Genomic DNA, 7,500 nt, shown 5'->3' on the forward strand with positions numbered 1-7,500 from the left:
CTATATATGAATGTATGCATCTATCTATTTATCTATATATACACATATTTATGTGTGTGTGTGTGTGCGTGCGTGTGTGTGTCTATGTGTATGTGTGTATGTATGTGTGTGTGTGCGTGTTTCCTCCCCTATTCATTTTTGTCTTTATCCCCAACTACTTGATAATAAACCCGAATAATATTTCTAATTTCACTGATATCCCTTTTTGCTCTCTCCCATTTTATGCAAATTATGACGTGAGTAAATAGTTCAGGATTATCGAGATTTGCTACAACAGAGAAAAATCTGGGAGGGAAAAATGCATAGAAATTCCTTAAGCACTGTTCACGAGAGGATAAACTGGACAATTTGTATTCTTGTTGGAAGCTGTAATTCAAACATTATCCTGCGTTATTTATACGTGCGATAACTCCTCCTCTTCCCCGTGCCTTTATTTCTCTTCTGTTTCTCTTACGTCCGTTTACGGTTATTCATTTTGCTTTCTTATTCATTTTTTGTTTTATTTCGTTCTTGTTTTGTTCTCACTATATCTTATTCTCTCTCTCTCTCTCTCTCTCTCTCTCTCTCTCTCTCTCTCTCTCTCTCTCTCTCTCTATATATATATATATATATATATATATATATATATATATATATATATATATATATATATATATATATATATACACACATACACACACACACACATGTAGATGTATAGATGTAAATATATATCTTCCATTCTCTCCGTCCCTTCCTCCCTTCTTCCGCCTCTCCCTCCTTCCCTCCCTCCTTCTGCCTCGTCTTTACCTTCCATCTTTTTCCTGCAAAGCGACAAAATTGATAGCAATAACTTATCATCCAAATGCTTAGCTATTAAATGCTCTTGTTTGGCGAAGCTCCCTCTCTCAGCGTCCTTTCCCTACACACGCCTTTAACACGGCGTCTTGTAGCGCAGACACAGTTCCCTTTATATGTGGGGCCCTTTATAAACATATTTCCCTTTATACGTGGGTCTTTTTTCCTTAATATGTGGAGATTTTAGATACATTTCCCTTTATATGTGGGTCTTTTTTCCTTAATATGTGGAGATTTTAAATACATTTCCCTTTATATGTGGGTCTTTTTTCCTTAATATGTGGAGATTTTAAATACATTTCCCTTTATATGTGGGGCCCTTTATAGACATATTTCCCTTAATATGTGGGAGCTTTTCCATTAATATGTGGGGATTTTAGACACTTTTTCCTTTATATGTGGGGCCTTTTTCTTTTTATATATGGGACTTTTAGACACGTTTCCCTTCACATGTGGGGCTTTTAGACACATTTCCCTTTATATGTGGGGCCTCTTCCCTTTATATGTGGGGATTTTTCCCTTTATATGTAGGGCTTTTAGTCACATTTGCCTTTATATGTGGAGCCTCTTCCCTTTGTAAGTGGGGTCTTTTCCCTTTATAAGTGGGCTCTTTTCCCTTTATGTGTGGGGTCTTTTCCCTTTATATGTAGGGACTTATCCCTTTACATGTAGGGACTTTTTCCTTTATATGTAGGGACTTATCCCTTTATATGTAGGGACTTTTCCCTTTATATGTAGGGACTTATCCCTTTACATGTAGGGACTTTTTCCTTTATATGTAGGGACTTTTCCCTTTATATGTAGGGACTTTTCCCTTTATATGTAGGGACTTTTCCCTTTATATGTAGGGACTTTTCCCTCTATATGTAGGGACTTTTCCATTTATATGTGGGGCATTTTCGGTTTTCTTGAAGTTTCTTTCGATAGTCTGTTGAATTTGATTTATTATTATTATCATCATTATTGTAATTGAGAAATGTGAGTGTTGTTGATATGGAGTGTGTGCGTGGAGACATATGAATAGATTGATAGTGTGTTTGTGGGTATAGATAGGTAGATGGATGGATCTGTTGATATAGAGATGGACTAGTAGATAGATGTTTATTTGGTTGCTTGGTAGATCGATATATAGACAGACAGACAGATAGATAGATGAATATAAGCTGAATAGGCAGATAGGTAGATAGTTGGATAGATATAGAGATGTGTGGATAAATATATAGATAGACAGATGAATGGATAGGTATATAGATAGACAAACAGATAGATATATAGATAGAGAGACAGATGGATAGGTAGACAGACTGACAGATAGATAGATAGACAGATGGACAGATAGATAGACAGATGGACAGATACATAGGTAGACAGACAGATAGATAGATAGACAGACTGACAGACTGACATATAGATAGGTAAACAGGCAGACAGATAGATAGGTAGACAGACAGACAGACAGATATGTAGACAGACGTACAGATAGATAAATAGATAGACGAATAGATATATACAACAATAAGTCCAGTCAAGAATACGGATGACTGAAACGAGCGCCCAATTACGGCAGGAAATGTGCTAATTCACACGCGTGTCCGTCTGCCCGGGACGCTCTCCATCACCGTCGGATAATAAAAGAATATCCCCGCGAAATATCCACTTTCCATCGATCCGTTTTCGGCCTTTGTGCGAGGAAAATATCCACGGGGCAAGAGTTCTGTTTTTGGAATGGAGATTCGCTCGGGTTTGCCGCGCTCGAGTCCTCAATGATTGAAAGGTATTTTGGAATCCTTTTTTTTTTTTTTTTTTGATTGATTTTTGAATCCCCGTCGCCAAATCCCGGGCGGTCGTAGATAGCTGTATCCAATCATATATTTCCCCATTAATTCCGCTTTAATTCTGTCAAATTGCATTACCATTTTTATGGAGGCCACGCTGCCGTGCTGTAAACGCTGCCGTATCATGGCGATCCTGTAACACGTGCTAAAAAACGGTCCCTTTTTTTGTAATAAACTCTAGTCGTTCTCTGTCTCCCTTCGCCTCACTCTCTTCGTCCATTTCTCTCTCCTTTCTTCTCTCTCTCTTACTTTCTCTTTCTCTCCCTCTCTCTATCTATCTATCAAACTATCTCTCTCCCTTCGCCTCACTCTCTTAGTCCATTTCTCTCTCCTTTCTTCTCTCACTCTTTCTCTCTCTCTATCTATCTCTATCTCTCTGCCACACACACACACACACACACACACACTCTCTCTCTCTCTCTCTCTCTCTCTCTCTCTCTCTCTCTCTCTCTCTCTCTCTCTCTCTCTCTCTCTCCTCTCTCTCTCTCTCTCTCTCTCCCCTTCATCAGCATTATTGTCAACTCTCCTTCCGCACACTCCTCCTTAGCTTGCCGCGTCATTCTTTCCGATCTTTTATCCTCACGAGGCGCCCCTCCATCATCCCCTTAGATTAATGGATGTCTCACTCCCCACCCACGCCCTTCCCTCCACCTCCGCCCTCCCCCACCGCCCTCCCTTCCTCCCTCTCCTTCCATTCTCCCCCACCGCCCACCCTCCCTCCCCTCCCTCTCCTCCCTTTTCCCTCTTCTCCTAAGCCTCCCCTAGCCCCCCTCCTCACCCCCACCCCTCTCGTTCTAGGCGGCTTTCCCTATAGCCTTAATATTACGTCGCCCCGTTTCATAATTTTCATCTCCCGTCTATTAGTTTCTCCTTTCCGTTCGCTTATTGTGCGCTGTTTTTCGTCATTCTTCTTTTTCGAAAGTTGGGGGTAATTTGGGTCCTGAGCTGACAGTGTGAGAGCTATATTGGATTTCTTTTTTGTTTGTCATCACTCACTACACACCATAGAATTCTCACCATAACTTTCCTCCGGGGAGACTTTTCTCATAATGCAGTCTCTATTTTTTTTCTCTCTCTCTCTCTCTCTCGCTTTCCGATATGGTAATAAATTGCCTCGTCTTTCATTGCATTATGCGGTCCTCGGTGTCTCTCTCCTTCGTCTCGCAAGGATCCATTCACAAACTTCTTGTCAATACGTCTACTCTGAAACATCGCCGTGCCAAGACCCCCCCCCCCCCTAGTGATGACCTTCTCGCTGTTCTTCATCACTGTGGTGACTTTTTGGGCCGTTTTCATAAACATTATAAGGCTTTTTTTTTTTTTTTTTACTGCGTTGATGTTATTTATGATATTGTTCTTTTAGTAACTGATTCCCTTATTTACTTATATGCGTATCCATCAATTCATTATTTTATGTATCTGCTTATTTTTATGATAAACTATTTACTCATTTTTTCATTTAACTACTTATTTATTCATTTGTTATTCGCCTATTGATAATTAGATGTATTCATTCATCTACGTATGCATTTATTTTCTTATCTAACTTATTTATCTATTTGCCATTGCCGTCAGAAGCACCAAAATCTTGTTGCCATGACAGTTCTTTCGCCTCGCCCCTCGCGCCACGAACGCCAAGCCCGCCGTTCCTCCGCCTTGACCTCAGAGACGCGTTTCCGGAAGAAATGTGGCTCGGGCAGGTACTCCTTGTAAAGCTCCGTGCCCGGCCAGGCGTGCCAATGGGGAATCATGCCCGGGGCAGAGCGGGCAGGATAAGAGCGCCGTGGCAGAGGGGAGAGCCCACTTAAGCCCCGCAACCCGAGTGTGGGCATATGGCGGCAGATGTGCGTCGGGCTGTTTGTTTGACAAGTTAACAGTGGGACGTTGAACCAGGAGCTTTTATCTTGGGATTCGTGGGCGTGCGGGGAGCGAGAAGTGCTTGGGAAGGGATTTGGGGCGGGGATGGAGAGGGGAGAGGGGCGGGGAGGGAGAGGGGAGGGAGAGGGGAGAGGGGCGGGGAGGGAGGGGGAGAGACGGGAGGGTTGAGGGAAAGGCAGCAGGGGTTCAGACCAAGAGGCTTCAGGGACGGCTCACAGGACTGTAACCGTAGAAGGTGTTTCGGGGACAAAAGAAAAAGAGAAAGAGAGAGAGAAAAAAGTCATCGCTCGAGCGTCCAGGAAACCTATAAGAATCTTAGTGTCCCCGAAAGGAGGTGCGGAATCCGAAGATCTTTTCCTGGAGAAGATCACGGCTGAGGAAAAAAGGAAGATATAACTCAGGGAATTCGAATGGGAGAGTAACCCGAGCATGAGTAAAAGCCAGGGCGATTTTTCAACTCGAACATGGACGCGAAAAAGAAGAGAAAGAGAAAGAGAGATAAAAAAAAGATAATAAATAAAAAGTAAAACTGGAAAAAAATAGGTATACACTTTTAGAAGAAGAAACTTATCTGCCGAAGATATAAGACCGACAAGTCCCGAAACTGGAGGAGAGGGCTGGAGGAAGGAGGGGGGGGGGGATAGGAAGAAAGAGTGGGGGAGAGCCGTAAAATGATAAAGCAGGGAGGGGCGGGCCGACCCTAGCATACAAGTGAGTTAGTGGATGAGGGTTGATTGGTGGCTTATAGGAGGGGGGGGGGGGAGGGAAGGGGAGGAGAAGGAGTGGAAAAAGGGCTAAGAGGGGAGAGGGAGGTGGAGAGGGAAGGGAGAGGGGTGGTGGAGAGGGAAGGGAGGGGGGAGGTTTGAGAGGGAGGGGAGTGGAGAGGTGGGGAGGGAAGGGAGAGGGGAGGTGGAGAGAGAGGGGAGGAGGGAGGGAAGGGGGGAGGTTCAGAGAGAGGGGAAGGGGGAGGTGGAGAGGAAATGGAAAGGGAAGGGAGGGGGAGGAGAGCTCGTCCTCGGGTGATAGAAAAGGCTGAAAAATCGGAGAAGGAGAGCGTTTCGAAGGGCGAGGTTAGCTTATCTTCGGTTTGATTTGATTTTCGTCTTGATTTACTGAGATCGAGCGTAGATAACTTTGCTCTAAACGTTAAGAAAGTTTGCGCACAAAAGATCTGGGAACGATTTCTATGGAGTACAAACAACGCACGCTTTTGTTGCCATTCTTCATAAATCACAGATGCTGTAAGAAAAACGAAGCTAGTACTGAATTCTTGTAGTCCATTTGTCTAGATTTCTTTATTTAGCACAATAAAACAGGAATTAAACAACATCAGTTTATAGAATAGCAAAAGGTGCATCAATGAGTCTTAATAGACAGATTTGATGCCTTAAGTAGATCCTACACCGGAATAGCAGATAAATATATATATAGAGAGAGAGAGAGATGAGACGGAGAGTGAGAGAAAGAGAGAGAGAACAAAAGAGGGGAAGAGAAAAAAAATGATAGCAGGCATAGAAATTACATCAACAAGAATAAATGAATGAATTGAAAAATATCTAAGAAAAATAAAGAAAGAACCAATTAACGAATCAATCAATCACTCAATCAACAGTTAAATAAAAAAGATAAACAGATAGTTAAATAAAAAAAAATAAAGAAATAAATAGATAGCTAGTTAAATAAAAGAATTAAAAAATAATTAAATTTACAAGAATGGACAAAATAAGAGACATTAAAGGCCAGACACACCTCGCCCATAGACCACGGCGTTCTCACAGCGCCAGAATGCGCCGTCGCCAATTTTCCTTTTGTCGCAGTTGTGTGGGAAAATTAACTCCGACTTTAATGATGTGGGAAATGACGTCAGGTGTCTCCCAAGGAGGTGGGCGTGGCTGCGAAATAGGGAGGGTGAGAACGCCACATGTGTGCTGAGTGTGCGTGCGTGTAGGCGCGTTCGTGGGCGTGGGGGAAATGGTTGGGAGTAATTAGATGAGTAAAGGTGTTACCGGGAATAAGTAGGGATAAAATGAGGGAGTAAGATAAGCGAAAGGAGAAAAGATGAAATAACAGAATAAGAGAAATGGGGAAGAAACTGAAATAATAGTAAGTGAAGGGAGAAAAGATGAAATAACAGAATAAGAGAAAGAAAAAAAATGAATAACAATTACCGAAAGGAGAAAAGATGTTATGACAAAATAAGTGAAAGGAAAAAAATGAAATAACAATTACCGAAAAGAGAAATGATATAACAGAATAGGAGAAAGGAAAAAAACTGAAATAACAATTACCGAAAAGAGAAAAGATGGTATAACAGAATAAGAGAAAGGAAAAAAACTGAAATAACATTTACCGAAAGGAGAAAAGATGAAATAACAGAATAAGAGAAAGGAAAAAGAATAATTATTATCGAGAGTAGAAAAGTTGAAATAGCAGAAGAAGAAAAAGAAAAAGTAAAAAAGCCCAAAACAAAAAAAAACTTTTAAAAAACTCTAAAAAAGGGGAAAAATGAAAGACGCATACGAAACGAGACAAAGAACAAAAAGCAAAAGGTGGGTAGGGGGTAGGGGGTAGGGGGTAGGGGGTAGGGGGTAGGGTAGGGAGGGGAAGTAAGTAGGTGGTCTGAAATATTTCCCCTTCGGTAATTGCAAGTTTAAAAAAGAGGGGGTGAGGAGGAGGGGAGGGGGAAGGGGGGTGGGTAGGGGGTGGGGAAGCTTTGGCTTTAAGTTCGCATTTTCCCGGAAGAACCTATTGTATTGAGTGAATACAGTAGGACGGAGGAAAGGGGGGGGGTGGGGGGTGGGGGTGAGGGGGTGAGGTGCTTAGCCTGACGGTCGGGCTTGGTGGAGAGTACTCTAGAGGGTTTAGCGACGGGGAATGAATGGGGGAAGGGGGAAGGGATTAATGACTGAATATGAGGGAAATGAGAAGAGATACAGAGTGGGTGGGGGGA

This window comes from Penaeus vannamei, chromosome 13 (assembly GCF_042767895.1).
Source record: "Penaeus vannamei isolate JL-2024 chromosome 13, ASM4276789v1, whole genome shotgun sequence".
NCBI classification, from domain to species: Eukaryota; Metazoa; Arthropoda; class Malacostraca; order Decapoda; family Penaeidae; genus Penaeus; species Penaeus vannamei.